This window comes from Garra rufa, chromosome 3 (genome assembly GCF_049309525.1).
Source record: "Garra rufa chromosome 3, GarRuf1.0, whole genome shotgun sequence".
Taxonomy (NCBI): domain Eukaryota; kingdom Metazoa; phylum Chordata; class Actinopteri; order Cypriniformes; family Cyprinidae; genus Garra; species Garra rufa.
The window spans coordinates 60,495,967-60,513,375 of record NC_133363.1 but is presented as its reverse complement, the minus strand read 5'-3'; the positions used below and the strand labels follow the sequence as shown (position 1 = coordinate 60,513,375).

General features: G+C 35.3%; 4 non-coding genes across 4 annotated transcripts; 3 read left to right on the top strand and 1 right to left on the bottom strand.

Moving 5' to 3' along the window:
- The first annotated feature begins 11,654 nt into the window (after positions 1-11,654).
- Positions 11,655-11,727, top strand: trnak-cuu (transfer RNA lysine (anticodon CUU)). The gene has a single exon. It is a non-coding gene; the product is annotated as a tRNA-Lys (tRNA).
- A 141-nt stretch (positions 11,728-11,868) lies between these two features.
- Positions 11,869-11,942, top strand: trnan-guu (transfer RNA asparagine (anticodon GUU)). Its single transcript has one exon. It is a non-coding gene; the product is annotated as a tRNA-Asn (tRNA).
- A 131-nt stretch (positions 11,943-12,073) lies between these two features.
- Positions 12,074-12,147, top strand: trnan-guu (transfer RNA asparagine (anticodon GUU)). The gene has a single exon. It is a non-coding gene; the product is annotated as a tRNA-Asn (tRNA).
- Positions 12,148-14,908: 2,761 nt separating this feature from the next.
- On the bottom strand, positions 14,909-14,982 carry trnan-guu (transfer RNA asparagine (anticodon GUU)). Its single transcript has one exon. It is a non-coding gene; the product is annotated as a tRNA-Asn (tRNA).
- Between the last annotated feature and the right edge of the window lie 2,427 nt (positions 14,983-17,409).

The window sequence follows — 17,409 nt, the reverse complement described above, 5'->3', positions numbered from 1 at the left end:
TCTATGGTGCCCGTGAGTTTTACTTCCAAAATGCAGTTTAAATGCAGCTTCAAATGGCTCTAAACAATCCCAGTCATGAAAGAAGGGTCTTATCTTGCGAAATTATCTGTTATTTTATTTATTTGTATTTTTTTTAAGTACAATTTTAACCACAAATGCATACTTTGTACTCCGGTTCAAAATAGTTAGGGTATGTACTCCCTTCTCATTTTCTCCTCCAACTTTAAAATCATACTACATCGCTTATGTAAAGGGCGTTTGACATTCTTTGCATGTTCACTTTGTAAACACTGGGTCGGTACTTCTGCAGCGATATAGGACTTTTACAACTTTGAAGTCCTCCTGAACACAAACACAAACAATACACAGTAGGTGTATTTATCAGTAGCATTCAAGAAATGTAATTAACAACTAAACACTATATACACATGAATTATACATTTATATTAAAGCAACTGTATTACAGTTCTTCAGTCGAGAGCAGTGAGTCATTTTTTCTTTGTGTTTTGTTTTATTAGCGTACCATTAGCCAAAAATGACAATTCTGTCATGATTTACTCACTCTCAAGTTTTTTTTTTTTTTTTCAAACATAAAACATGTTGAACATAAAACTGGTTTTGAATAATGTGGGTAACCACAAAGTTGCTGGTCCCCAGTTACTTCCATAGTATTTTATTTATTTTTTTCCCACTATCAAAGTCAGTGCAGGGACCAGCTACTGTTATCCACATATCTTCGTTTTTGTTCAGCACAAGAAAAAAGTGAATCCCTTTAATGACAATTGGCATTATGTTTAGTTCTGTCCAGTGTTGCCAAGTCCGTGGTTTTCCCGCGGAATTAGGTTACTTTAACACTTCTGCCGCGAGTTGAAACGACCCCAATAACATTATCTTTATGGAATGTTTTGAGTAGCAATTGGGCGGGATTTGTTGTGAAAACCTGGCAACCCTGGTTCTGTCCCTGCACGCATCTAGTATACGCGTCCGTTTTTCTCTCAACTCTTTACTTTAACTTTATGCATAATATGTAATCCTTTCCTGTTTTTGACAGTATTAGCGAATCAGACGCCAAAGATAGCTTAGTCCAGTAATCAAGCGCATTTTGACAGGCTTTTGGCGCAAGCGCTTCAGGTTTACACGCTTATGAAGCGCATGCCTGAACAGCCCAAGGATGAAATAACATTATTTTACCGGCAAGGCTTTGAAGCACATGCAAATAATGTAATTTTGTGATTGCGAATAAGTGCAGTGTCCCGAATGTATGTCGTGTTGTACAATAAATTAAGACGGAGGCACACTGTAGCACGATACTACAGTAGGCTATTTATTTTCAAAAATCGTCATATCGCACACCCCTAACTGGTTTTTAAAACAAAGGAAAAACTCCAAAACAACTGAACTGAAAGTGTTGTTCAGATTGTTTGACCACGGAGAGCTCTTTGGAAATCACCTAAGTTTTAGCTGAGAAAACACCTCAGAGTCCTGTTACTAGACTGTGTCTTAAGAACTAGTCTGACCAAACAGTTAACCAAGGGGTAACTGGTCTTGCTTTTCGCATTCAAATGAGACCTATTTATGTTTATATGAAACTGACTTTATATAACCAGGTATATGACCAGTTTTAAAGAAAACAATGAAATGACAAAGCATTTTATGCAACTGCCCATAGGTTTTACTTTCACTTTGTTCTCAGTGTACTGTTTTCAAATTGTCTAATGAGTTTGTGGCTCTTCTATCTGACATTTTTTTAATAATCTGTGGCTTTAAAATGCTGTCTATAGCTGTCTATGAAAATGTTGTCATTGCACACTCTTATGTAATTCAAAACCCATAAGACTTTCCTCTCATTCATTTTTCGGACCCCAAAATAGAATATTTTGATGAAATCCCAGAGCTGTCTGATTCTTCATAGACAGCAATTTCTTCTCTCCCCAGACAGTTCTCAGACATTGCTGCTGACATATAGCATGGATGCCTTGCTTCTTGTTTACAAGCAAAACAATAAAGTATATGCGTCATACTCTCTAATAGTAGAGGACTGACCTGGGAAAGAAAACATTGTTGAATTGTTGGAGTCCAACAATTCTCCATAAAATTATAGTTGAACCACTGTCACATGGACTATTTTAACAATGTCCTTACTACCTTTCTAGGCCTTGACCACGGTATTATCCTTGCTGTCTATGGAGGCTCAGAAAGCTCTGAAGATGAAGGTCTGTATCCCTTTAATCTCAGGGTCATGGGTTCGAGCCCCAGAATGGGTGTACAGTTTTCCAGTTTACATCAAACCCAGTAATGACATCCTATGAGCTGTGATGGACCTGCAACAGTTAATTTACTATTAAATATGTTGTTCTGCTAATTTATACTGTCTAAACCATGGAAAAAATGTGCTAAATCATGTAAAGAAGGAATTAATTTGCTGAAAAGTTTAGCAATATTTTGACAAAGTAAAGTTCACACATAGTAAAGATACGTAAAAGCTGTATTACTTAAGATTATTAGCCTAATATTTCACCTACCTGACTGGAAATGATAAGAACAAACGTGAATGCTATCAAGATTCTTGCCTTGGAAATCCTGATTCGGTTTGGCCAACCACAAACACCTTTTGCTCCTCAAAACGATTTTTTTTTTTTTCACTCTTCTCCCTGTTTTGTTATAACTTTTGGCAGTCCAAAGTACTCAAAATGATTTTCGCAGTCTGACCCATTAGTGCCCAAAACATGACAATAATTGATAATTTTCAGCAGCAAAATATGCAAGTTTTGTTCTGTTCAGCGGCATTGTTTGCATTCAGTGCTGCCAATATGGCCGTTTGATGATGCATTGTGAAAACATACCATATTCATTCACTTAGACTTTGTGTTTTCTTTGTGGGTTATTTAGATGGCATTGCCAAATCTTTACACTAATAAAATATTAAAATGTCCTTGTTCACATTTTTTAATTTTTCTGCCAAGGGAAGTCCCAGATCTCTGTATAATAATCAGTAACTGTTCTCAGCCATGAAGTGTGCGATATAAAATTAAAAATACCGAATGAACTCATTGTTGCTCTTTAATAAAGCTGTTTTATTTTATAGTGTTTTTTTTATATGTTTCATAAGTTAAAAAATGTAAATGTCATAGAAATAAAATTACAGAGGTAACAGCAGAGGTAACATGAGTTAAATTTTTATAAGACTAAACAACAAAGCAATACTTTTAAAGCATTGCTTTAAATGATAATGCAATCATTTTAACTCATTTTTATGTAGTGTACATTAGAACATTTTAAAAAGCAACGTTTTCCTGAGACATAATTCCTAGGCATGAATCAAATGTATGGTGGTTCCTCCTCGTAGTCCATACTGGCTCACCGTTTTGTTCACATCCAGATGATTTCCTGACAATACATAATGTTAGCAATTAATGATTTGCATGCCCACTCTTCAAACTACATATAAGTTGTTAGTAGTTGCTTTTGTGTTCATCTTTCCAATCCATTACATGACTCATTACAAATGATTGCTGTGTTTACCTTCATAAACCAGAGACATTTTCTCTGGTTTCTTTCCTGCCCAGTCACAGGCATCCGTTAGTAAATCGGAGATGCGTTGCATTGGGTACATGTCGACTTCCTTGGTCTTTCCAGCACATTTTACAAAGAGGTTGATCCTGTCCACTTTTGCAGTTTCATCAGGGTGAGTGTATGAGCTTGAGTACTGTAATGGCATGTGTGTATGATCTGAAATAAGAATCAAGATAAAAATATTTAATCTGTTGGGAATTGATTGTATAGGGTTAGAGTTATAAAGAAGGCGTTCCATACCAGAATAACCTGAATGAGAGTTTACAGTGGTTTGTGCAGGACGGCTTCCCTCCTGGACCTCAGACACAAATGTCTGAGAAGGCTTTGTGACTGGGATGTCATCTGAAAAGAGCAAATTAATGAGCCAGACTTGTTTGACTGATGAATTGTGCACAGTAAGACCAAGTAAGACCATGAAAGTGTGTTAAGAATACTCAGTTACGATTCTATGTTGACAAACTTCATTATATTGCAGTTTTAGGATCTAAATCACAGTAATGATGATGTTGATGATGAGGTGTTTAAAGGGATAGTTCACCCAAAAATGAAAATTTGAGGTTTATCTGCTTACCCCCAGGGCATCCAAGATGTATGTGACTTTGTTTCTTCAGAAGAACACAAACAAAGATTTTTAACTCAAACCGGTGCAGTCTGTCAGTCATATAATGTGAGTGGATGGGCACCAGACCTTTAGAAGTAAACAAAAACATGCACAGACAAATCCAAATTACACCCTGCGGCTCGTGACGATACATTGATGTCCTAAGACACAAAACTATCTTTTTTTGCGAGAAACTGAACAGAATTTATATCATTTTTTACCTTTGATACAAAGCCACGTCCAACTGTCATGAGCACGAGCTCATCATCCGGCTCGTGACATGTGAACGCGCTCTGGCATAGAATACGCAAACACCGGAAGCGATCTGTTGCATGTATACGACACTAATTGTTTACACAGTGGACAGAGATTGTGGGTATAGCAGCTATTCAAAATGGTAATTAGTTGCGCTTATTCTGAGTGTTTAAACCGATTTAAAGGAACACTCCACTTTTTTTGGAAATAGGCTCATTCTCCAACTCCCCCCGAGTTAATAAGTTGATTTTTACCGTTTTTAAATCCATTCAGCTGTTCTCCTGTTCTGGCGATATCACTTTTAGCATAGCTTAGCATAAATCATTGAATCCTATTAGACCATTAGCATCGCGTTCAAAAATCTCCAACGAGTTTCCATATTTGTTGTGTTTAAAACTTGACTCTTCCGTAGTTATATCGTGTACTAAGACCGGTGGAAATGCAAAGCAGCGAGTTTCTAGGCTGATAAGATTAGGAACTACACTTCCATTTCGGCGTAATAGTCAAGGAAGTTTGCTGCCGTAATATGGCCGAAGCAGGCGGAGTATTATCAGAAATGAGTTCCCAGCTAGTTTAGCATTTGCACATGTGCGGCATGGTATTACTGCTCCTGCTTCAGCCTTATTACGGCAGCAAACTTCCTTGACTATTACGCCGGAATGGAAGTGTAGTTCCTAATCTTATCAGCCTAGAAAATTGAAGCTATGCATTTCAACCAGTCTTAGTACACGATATAACTTCAGAAGAGTCAAGTTTTAAATAGGACAAATATCGAAACTCGTTGGTCATTTTTTAACGCGATGCTATTGGTCTAATAGGATTCAATGATCTATACTAAGCTATGCTAAAAGTGATATCGCCAGAACAGGAGAACGGCTGAATGGATTTCAAAACGGTAAAACTCAACTTATTAACTCGGGGGGAGTTGGAGAATGAGCCTATTTCCAAAAAAAAGTGGAGTGTTCCTTTAAAGCTAAAAGATTACATTTAAAGATTGCGCAAACTCATCTGGGACTTTTCACTGATTTCCCCTTACGGTGTTTGCCTATACTACGCCAGAGCGCGTTCACATGTCACGAGCCGGATGATGAGCTCGTGCTCAGGACAGATGGACATAGCTGTGTATCAAAGGTAAAAAATTATATAAATACTGTTCAGTTTCTCACAAAAACCGATCGTTTCGTGTCTTAGAACATCAATGTATCGTCACGAGCCGCAGGGTGTAATTTGGATTTGTCTGTGCATTTTTTTGTTGACTTTTAAAGGTTTGGTGCCCATCTACTGCCATTATTTGGCTGGCAGACTGCACCGGTTTTCGTTAAAAATCTTCGTTTGTGTTCTTTTGAAGAAACAAAGTCACCTACATCTTGGATGCCCTGGGGGTAAGTAAATACACATAAAATTTTCATTTTTGGGTGAACTATCCCTTTAAGATAATGAGAACAAATGCCTTCTAACATGTGATTGTGTATGCACAAAGAACCAATAAACTTAATGATCTACAGTACAAGTGGTTGAACTAGATAAGCTGGATTCTTGCCATACTTTGTTTAGTACTCTCTGATGGCTCCGCCTGGTTTTGATTCGCTGTCGAACTGTTTGCAGGTGTTGAGCTGCTGCCATTCCACCAAGAGTAGATATACTCCACCTTCAGAGCACAATACCAATCAAAGGTTATTAAAGTAATATTAAAGACGTTCATACAAATGGAAATGTTGTCCTCATCTCGTCTAGTCTAGGCTTTAATAAATGCTTTCCACAGATATCTAAAGACTTATGAGGTAATCAACTGACCTAAGTAGTTGTTTTCATTGTTGCTGTACAATTCAAATTTAATATCAAAATGTTAAAAGTAACAATTTTTAGATAATAAATGAATAAAACTTTTAGAAAAATAAAAGCGTTCACTAGATTCTACACCTTTTCGCAACTTTCGTGACCTGTATTTGTTTCCATATATTGTTTTTGCAAAAGTCATAATAATATGAAGAGGCTTAAATGTAGTTTTTATATTTCATCATATTCAATAGTATTCACTATGAACTAGTTGCTTATTAGCATGCATATTACTTGCATACTGCCTGTTTATTAGTACATTATTAATTCTGTAATAAGCAGGAATGTATTAATGAGGCAGAACTCTAACTTAGTTTATAGTAAATATGAGTTACCAAATCCAAAGTATTACCGTCTTCTGTTTCTTGAGTAAAGCACTTTTAGTAAGCTTTATTTTCTTACTAAAAGGTAAAATGTTAACATTTTAGCTAATCTGATAATGCCTTCAGCTTTCAGCATGCCATAATTAAATCCAATTCCAAAGAATACTGCAAATTTTCAAGATTAAATTAGAAGAACTTACCAGAGGAGCGAAATACCTGTACAACATGTCCATGTCACAAGTTGGTTTAGAATGCTGACTGCTGTATACCTGCCTAAAATATAAACCCATGAGCGGCTCCTGTAAAATAAAGGAAGCAAAAGTATAGGCTACACTTTCACTTTCTTTATTTAGCTGCTACCCATTGGCTTTCCCTTTCCCTGCACTCAAATGAATCACACTATTGAAAACAGCTTTGAATGTCATCACTAAACTCCTAAACAAACGTATTGCACATATGTCCTAAAGAGAAGTCAATTGCATGCATTTGTAGTTTTATGCATGTCATTTCTAAATAATGCAGCTTTTAACTGGTATCAACTCCACCTCTTCACCTCCAGGTATGCAAAAGACATTTGCATTTAAGTATTCAAATCATGCTACTTTTGTACTGTAACATTCATCTGTTATGTTCTGTTATTATATTAACTTCTTATAATCTTTAAAGTAATAATATTACATATTAAATGTTAACTGACAGCTTTACACCGTTGGCTTGTATTACACCTAAGAAAAAAATACTTATTTTAGAGTCATTCTCTTTTTCCCCCTTTCCTGTCACATGATTCATTCCATATGTCCACCTCCATGACTTTCCCATTAAATATCTCAATGATATTTTTTCCAGATCTTCAATCTTTTTTTTAGATGTAGAAGAAATCTGTTGTATCCTGTTGTAGAGTATCTGAAATAGAGGATAATTAGAAACAATTATAGTAGTTTAAATGCATTTTTCATGTATTGAACCTGGAATTTCATGTATTAAACCTGAAAATAGTTCTCAAAATAGATGGTGCGAAAGCGCTAATGTTTATATTTCTATGGACTTTAAAATAATTACAATATGACACCATAGTAAACACGGTAATTCATTTGGGCGAATCATTAATTCCTGTTTCAAAGTCTTCTTGATGTGTGATTTATGGTGGTGTCCTGTCCTGCCTCTCACATGCAACTGTGAAATAATGCATTCATGCATTTATATACACTGGTTATTAAACAAAGGAAAACTCCAAAGAAACTGAACTGAAAGTGATTATTCAAATAGATTAACTCTCTGGAAATCACCTTCAGCTCGGAAAACACCTCAGAGGCCAGCTGTTAAGATTCAGAACTGCGTCTTAAAAACTAAAAAAGTTGTTAGAAAAGGGGTGACTGGTATTGCTTACGAAAGAAAAACAATAAAGAAAGAAAACTATTAAATGACTAAGCCTTTTATGCAACTGCCCATGGCTTTTACTTTCACTGTTCTCTGTGTGTTGCTCTCATATTGTCTAATGTTTTCCTGGTTCCTCTGTCTGGTTGTTTGCCTGCTGCATATACAAGATACTGAATTTTGTAATAATCTGTAGCTTAATAAAATGCTGTCTATGAAAATTCTGTTGTTACACCCTCATGTGTTTCCAAACCTGTAAGACCTTCATGCAGCTTTGGAACACAAATTAAGATATTTTTGATGAAATTTGAGAGCTTTTTTTTACAAGCTGTTTGTGTATATATAAGATCTATAAAGTCTGCAAAGATTAAAGTCACAAACCCAAAGAAATATTCTTTTTAAAAGTTAAGACTTTGCTTCCTAAAATGGCTCATTCAAACATTCCCCCACACGTCTACGTCACGATGTGAAAAGATTTGCAAAACACTGCCCAAATGTATACGCAAAGAAAGAAGGCATAACTTTTATTCTCAGTGTAGTATTGTTGCTGTCGCCGCCATGTTGTGCAGACGCTGTGTGTTTCGTTGCGAAAGCAAAAGTACATCGTTTGGCCTTCCAAATGAGTATACATCTAGAAATCAGTGATTAATGGGATAGTTCACCCAAAAATGAAAATTTGATGTTTATCTGCTTACCCCAGGGCATCCAAGAGATGTAGGTGACTTTGTTTCTTCAATAGAACACAAACAGTCTGCAAGTCATATAATGGCAGTCAATGGAACACAGACAAGCTTGTGAAGATACATTGATGTGTTCAGACACAAAACGATCAGTCTGTGCAAGAAACTGAACAGTATTTATATATTTTTACAACTCTGATTCACCGCTATATCCATCTGTTGTGAAATATCACTCATTGTTTACACAGTGCATAGCGGCTATTAAAATGGTAATTACTTGTGCTTATCATGATTCTTGCAACTGATTAAAAACTAAAAGATTACATTTCCTTGCGCAAACTCATCCGGGAGTGTTGACTGGTCGGCTGTTCAGGACACTGCGGTAAATCAGAGGTAAAAAGTATATAAATACTGTTAAAGACCTTAATGTATCATCACGAGCCGCAGGGTTAAATTTGGTTTTGTTTGTGTATGTTTTTTAAAGCTGTGGGTCCCATTGACTACAATTACATGACTGACAGACTGCAACAGTTTGAGTTAAAAATCTTTGTTTGTGTTCTACTAAAGAAACATAGTCACCTACATCTTGGATACCCTGTGGGTATCCAGATAAACATCAAATTTTCATTTTTGGGTGAACTATCCCATTAAGTAGTATTTACAACACTGTTCCGGAACAGTACAACGCAAATATTCGAGTGGGTGCTGCGCATTTTACGGAGGACTGTTTCCTGAACCTGGGAGAGTAGCCTACAATGCTGGCTGTGCCATGACTATCGCTAGGAAGAGAAGCAACATTAATGTACAGTATCTGCGCAAACGCATTGCATTACATCTAATACATAAAAGATTTTCTTTTTGGTAACATCATATGATTAGTACATTTCAAAAAATTACAGATCATTTATCTAGTGTTTATACTATATAGTGGACTTCTATGGTGTCTGTGAGTTTTACTTCCATAATGCAGTTTAAATACAGCTTCAAAGGGCTCTAAACAATCCCAGCCAAGGAAGAAGGGTCTTATCTAGCAAAACGATCTGTTTTTGTGTATTTATTTATTTATTCTGTACTTATTTTTTTTAAAGTACAATTTTAACCACAAATGCATACTCTGTACTCTGGTTCAAAATATTTAGGGTATGTACACCCATCTCATTTTCTCCTCCAACTTTAAAATCGTACTACATCGCTTATGTAAAGGGCGTTTGACATTCTTTGCATGTTCACTTTGTAAACACTGGGTCGGTACTTCTGCAGCGATATAGGACTTTTACAACTTTGAAGTCCTCCAGAACACAAAAACAAACAAGCACTGGATCATTTACTAAATCACAGCTTCAGCTGAGGGCCCTGCACCCATCACTGATAATATGATCCCCTGCTCAGGATCTGAAATAAATAACTCTAGTATTGTTTATTGTGGAAAGTACATTTATGTACTTAAGCTGTAAACGGAGTCGATTAAGAACTCATCCTGTATTTATGCTCAAGACGGACCACGTTTGTATATCTCAGTCTGTAATATCAGTCCAAATCTTCTCTGCTGCCTTAGAAAAAAACATTTTGTCCCATTTGAGACCAGTTTGCATTGTGCTGTAAATAAAGTGTTATTCATTATTTGAATACTGTGTTGTAGTTTACTGTTGCTTTAACACACAAAATAAAGTTTATCAGTGAAATTAATCGACATGAATTTCGACTAAATGGCTATTAACTGAGTAGACATGGTGTCAATCAATGCATTGGAGAATAAGGCCAATGTAAATGTAAAGAAACAAAGTTGTTTGTAAGACTGTCGGGATTTTTGCCCAAAGTCGAGTAGTATAAACAGACTTCACAACATGGATTCTGCTAAACGCTTGTTTTTTGTTTCCCAAGCCACTTCGACTCTAACTCGACTCCTAGCCAATTCTAAAGATTGCATTGGTTCTGCTGACAAACAGTGATGATTACTTACACAATGCAACAACTAATCAAAATCTCGAACCTTAACCCATGCCTCGACCCTAACCAATGAAATTAGCTGCGAGGCGGGATTTGCAATTTAAATCTGATTAGCCATTGCGTTTAAGAAATGAGCAGCTATGTCTGTGATTGGCTACTTTGCTCAATGCTGCAATAACAGGTGAATAGAAACCCGCCCTCCATAACACGACCACGTTCTGGATTATTTGCTAAATTTCGCCATGTTGTTATGACAGCTTTGGCTGAGAGGTCTGCATACAGGATTTGACTGTTGGAGCGGAAGGTAAATAAATCTAGTAGCACTGTTTATTGTGGGAACTACTCTTTATGTACTAAATCAACTGTAAAGGCGGAGTCGATTAGTAGCTCATGTTATTCTAAAGGCCGACCATGTTTGTGTATCTCCGTTCTTAATAGGCCTATAGCCATCAAATCAGTTCATATGCATTTTAAACATGTTCTTAAAATGTAAATACATTTTTCACAATTTTGTATCTTCTGCACTTGCAAAAAGACAGTGTTATTCATCATTTTAATACTATGTGGTAGTTTATTGTTGTTTTAACACAAAATATAGTGTTAAATATAGTTTTTTGACAACTATTTTGCACGACATTTGATAAGTACGGACGCGAGGTGAATGTTTTTACTGTAATTTTCTGAACATGTTTAAACAGAACATATCGTTTTAGCAGCAGTCTCACGCTGCAGTAAACTGCGGTGAACTATAACAAGTGGACTAAAAAGAGATTTCATTTTATTAGGTTCTTTTTCACTGTTAGGACCGATAACTTTCTTTTAAGCGCCTATTTAAGGTCAGTTCTCTCAGTATATGTGGGTCGCATGTAACTTTACTTTGAGTCGAAGGAAGCATCACAAACAAGTAATTTAAAGTAAACATAAATAATAAGCCATAGCAGTGGCTAAATGTAATTCGTAGAAATGTAGATCTAAGCTATTTTATATGTTACGCTGCGTGATTTGTTGGCGAAGTTGTGCAGCTCTCTGGGTTCTTGTACCTGTATTTCAAGCGGCGTGTCGCAAGCCCGGCTAGCTCAGTCGGTAGAGCATGAGACTCTTAATCTCAGGGTCGTGGGTTCGAGCCCCACGTTGGGCGCAATGTTTTGCACTTCTTCATGTATTAAACATATATCCATACAGAAAAAAATAAAATAAAATAAGTTTTAACAATATCTTTGGTACTTAAGCTTCAAGGTAAAGCATAAAAAGCTATGACGTCATGATGGTGCGCATCCCCGTCTCTGTGGCGCAATCGGTTAGCGCGTTCGGCTGTTAACCGAAAGGTTGGTGGTTCGAGCCCACCCAGGGACGAATGTCTTTATGCTTTATTATACCACTGCCACCTAGCGGTGTGAACCAACTCAGAGATGAATGTCTTTATGCGGCATACCACTGCCATCTAGTGGCTTAAATGCTGTACCATTAGGCACCGCGTCATCATCGTCTCTGTGGCGCAATCGGTTAGCGCGTTCGGCTGTTAACCGAAAGGTTGGTGGTTCGAGCCCACCCAGGGACGAAATCAGCCTTTTATTTTTTCATTAAAAATGACAAATTCATTGAAAGCTCACGCCTGTACATGCTGGAAATTGATAATAATTATTCTATTTATTAACAGCATTTTTTCTTATGGGAAGTGCTTTTAATAAATATACATCTCATAGAAACGAATTTATTCTTGTACTTTCAAATATATCATTTTTTTTTTTTTTAAAGGCAAATGTACATGTTGGTGACTGTATTTTACTTCTTATTTTGGATTTTTATTATTTTGCGAACAAGGATTAATAAATTAAACTAATGTGATTCATTTCAGGTAGTTTTCAGTAGATTGTATTTAAAAAAAGGTAGATTTCAAGAGTATCAACAGCTAATAAACAACTCTGCTTGAGTGATACTCACTAAGATGGATGCAGCAAAATAACAATTTATTTGTTTATTTTATTTTACTGATTGACTGATTATTTATTCTTAAGTTAAAGTGAAACTTTAAAGTGAAACAAATCCGCTTCCGTGTCAAAAATGAACCGCACGGGGCGTCAGCGATTCCGCCTCTAGAGGGCGCTCTCGCATCGTATATGGACAGTCGTGTGGAAATAAAGTATAAAAGTCTTGCTGCATTGCGTTATGATGTATACTAAATATTAAAATGTATTTATTAACACTGTAATCAATATATGGCTTATTTAGGGTGAACTCAGGTAAAGTGGGACACTTTGTAAAACGTAATTTACATCCTGTATTTTTTCTTTTCTTTTCTATATTACTTTTGTTCATTTTAAGGTCTAGCTATAATTTTTCAAATTAAATACAGTTCATATAAAGTGCTATTTGCAAGATATATACCAATAAACTTTTTAATGTCATGTACTCCAGGCAAATGTCTTTTCCGGTAAAGTGGGCCAATGATTATTCATAAAAATATTCTGCATTGTAATTAAAAACACATGATTTATTAACACATATGACCAGCAACAAACTCCAAAAAATATATATAACCTACAGGTTATGAGTAAAATAAATTGCATGTAAATCCACATCTCAATTAATGTGTTAAATTACAACTGAAACATATTGTATTGAATTAAACATTTAATTTGATGAAACCTGAATATCAGAATATTTAGAAATCACAATACTGGTTAAAAAAAAAAGAAGAAGAAGAAGAGACAGATGTTACTATAACACAAGCAACAACAAATAGGCTAAGAAATAATAAGAACATTTAAAATGGTAACTATATATACAAATGTTCTTCTGTCTGTGCACTCTAAACACTTTAAACATTTTTTAATTGTCCATATTTTTAATCTTTATATTCTACATCTTTCTTTCCTTTCCTCCATCTGACTTGAATTTCCTGACTGCAGTCTCATTCCCGTTTTCTAAAAAAGTTAATTATACATGTCAACTATAAAATAACCAATACATGTCATTTTATTTAATGAATTTGGGTGTAATTACTGAAGGTTATAGGTTGGCCCACTTTACCTGAATCCCACTGGCCCACTTTATCAAACACATTCAGCCCTTTTTTTTTTTTTTTTTTTTTTTTTTTACAATTTAATTCTTTGCATTTTATTTCCTGTTGATGGTAGCATTGAATGAAACAGGAACTGCCACAGTAACATTTGTTTACATTTAGTAAGCAACCTTATGTTACAAATAAAAAATCTTATTCACTATTCTCCTATTTTATCATTTAGAGAAATCGTGTCCTTTTAATTACAGTTTTTTTTACAGACGCTAGGACACATTTCGCAATACTTTGGTCACTTTTGCAAAACTCTTCACACAATTCTCCTAACCGACTTTCAGCTTGGCAAAGCAGTTCATTTCACATTCAAAATGCACTACAACTACCAAAACACTTTATTCAGGTCTCAAATAAACTCATTCTTCCAGAACACTAGCAAAGGTTGACAGCCGACAAACACACTTTGTCACCCACAAAACAATGAGCTAAAAAACACTAACAACATGTAGCATTACACAGTGTTTTCTTGTGTAAAACAAGGACACATCTCTGTTTATAATTGCAATATACATTGTTTATAACTGCAATATATGTTACTGGAATGAATCAGACATGATGCAGAGTTCGTCAATATTTTATGTCGTTTATTTATTTAATTATTTTTTTGCACTAAGTAATTCCAAAATACAAGAATTTGTATACACACCATCCACTGATACAGATACAATAGTAATGCTAATCTACTGCATTTTTAGATTTGAAATATGTTTCAATAAAATATTGCTGTTGAATTTTGCTGTCTTATTCAGTCTTGCATTATGTTATTGTTTTGAACATAAGTTTAACAGTTTTGAAAACAGTATGTAAGCACGTGCAAAATGTCCTGTACGTACAAAGATGTTTGGCATTTGTTGTGTCTGAGTGAGAAAAGAATTCATGAAATTTGAGAGATGTGGTCATTGAATGCATTTTGTGCCAAAACAATGATAATTGATCCTCAGTTTAGTCCACATAGACTTCTGTTGTGCTCACTGTGTGAAGATTTTTGCAAAAGTGACCTAAGTATTGAGAAATGTGTCCTAGCGTCTGTAAAAAAACTGTAAGAACCATTGTTATGCTCTGAAAGAGTAAACCCTTTTAGCACAGTGCAGTCGAGCTTAAACGGCCCACTTTACCTCAATTCACCCTAAGAAAACATAAAGCATTTGCATTAAAATACCTTACAGTAAAATAGACAACTACACTTGGGTATTTTATGCTACAGATCCAGCAATCCTACTGATTGAAATCCAAAAGCTGTCATCGTCCCTGGGTGGGCTCGAACCACCAACCTTTCGGTTAACAGCCGAACGCGCTAACCGATTGCGCCACAGAGACGGGGTTGCGACAGCTTTCAAAACTCAAGCAGTTCATGTGAAGGTTACATGCTCATGTGCAGGGATACAAAACAGATGTTAGTAAATGACCATAGACCCATTTTATTAATAATAAACAGTTACATTATGTGTCTTAAATAGATTCTACCTTTAAGTTACCTATTTTGTCTAGCGTTTACAATGACTTTGTAGAATGTCCACTAGATGGCAGTGCAGATCAACACGTGGACAATAGGCTAAAACACAGTAGATGACTAAAGTTTGATAATGTTGGCTTGGTTTAAAATTACTTTTAAAAGTTTTAAGTTTAAAGGTTTTACTTGGAAAAGTCAAACAGGCCAATACAAACTCAGTCAGACCATTTTAGGCTACTTCAAACCTCATTAGACCTCATCAAACTGCTAAGAAGCCCAAATGTGACCCTGGACCACAAAACCAGTCATAAGGTTAAATTTTACAAAACTGAGATGTATACATCACATGAAAGCTCAATAAATAAGCTTTCTATTGATATATGGTTTGTTAGGATAGGACAATATTTGGCCGAGATACATCTATTTGAAAATGAGGAATCTGAGGGTGCAAACAAATCAAAATACTGAGAAAATCACCTTTAAAGTTGTCCAAATTAAGTTCTTAACAATGCAAATTACATTTTGATATATTTACAGTAGGAATTTTACAAAAAAATCTTCATGGAACATGATCTTTACTTAATTTCCTAATGATTTTTGGCATAAAAGAAAAATCAATAATTTTGACCCATGCAATGTATTTTTGGCTATTGCTACAAACATACCCAAGCGACTTAAGACTGGTTTTGTGCTCCAGGGTCACAAATGAGTCTAACGCTGGGATTCCTAGGCATTGTTAACATGTTCTTAGGTTTTATATTTTAACTATATGTTAACTAGCTGAGCGTTGCATATTTTTACATTTGACACATTGTTAGCATATTTCTATCCTGTTTTAGCACATTGTTATCGTGTTTTACCATGTTGTTAACATGTTAAGCACATTTTAGCATGTGATAAAAAACATGAAAAGCGGGTTCCTTTTATCAACTGTCTACTGAAAGATTCATGCTTTGTGAAGTAACTCCTCAATAAACTATTTTTATGGTATATTTTATAATATATTGTTGTTATTTTTTGCTTTTAAATGTATTAATATGTCATAAATAACATTAAATAAATACATTTAACTAGAGAACATCTATAGATCCACTTAGAAGCAAACAAAAATAATTTTATAAGGACGGTGTTAGATAATTAATGTATTATTTGTTCCAGAGCAAATCATTCTGGCAAAATCTCATCATGTTTATGTAAATTCAATGCTGTATATCAGAGCTCTGCCTGTGTAATTTTGACTCAATTGAAATTAAAACTCACAATCTTCATCAGACCCCTCATCCTCCTCCCTCTCATCATTAACATCCTCCAGCAGCTGGATGGACTCCTCAACCATTGCATTTTCTATAAGCAGATAGTCCACGGAGCTCTCCTAAGAAAAGAAGATGAAATACTAGTGTACAGCATACTTGCAAAAGCAAGAATAGCATGTGAATCACTTTCATGTAAAAACATTTAACAATTTTTAAGTATTCTTTAATGAATAGACAGTTCAAGTGAACAGCATTTATTTAAAAACAGAATTTTTTGTAACATTACAAAGGTTTTTACTGTCACTTTTGATCAGTTCAATGCATCCTTTCTTAATAAAAGTATTCATTTCTTAAAACAAAATTGTACTAACTCCATTTTCTTGTTTTAGGATGCAAGTGTGGATTACATACCCATTGTAAATGGAATCCACATAAGCAGATTGGCAATGGCCGTCCAGAAATCTGCATCGGATGTTTTTTTTATCTGTAATAATAGAATACTTTTATGTTCAGTGGCAAGCAATTGGGTCAAACTCACAAATAAATACCTGGGGTTCAATCACTACATCAGTAGTGTTCAGTTGTTAAATTCCAGAATAAAAATGTCCTGATAATTTACTCAGCCCATTGTCATCCAAGATATTCATGTATTTCTTTCTTCAGTCGCAAGGAAGTAATTTGTTGAGGAAAACATTCCAGGATTTTTCTCCAATGGTGCTCAATGGATTGAAAGTTGAAAATGCAGTTTCAGTGCAGCTTCAAATGGCTCTAAACAATCCCAGTCGAGGCATAAGGGTCTTACCTAGCGAAACAATCTGTCCTTTTCTTAAAAAAATAATATTTATACAGTTTTTAACCACAAATGCTCGTCTCGTCTAGCCCTGTGATGCGCACTGTGAACTCCGGTTCAATACAGTTAGGGTATGTCAAAAAACTCCCTTCTCATTTTCTCCTCCAACTTCAAAATTGTCCAACATCGCTGTTTTTCCTTATTTTTGTAAAGAGTATCTGACTATCTTTGTAGATTCACTTTGTAAACAC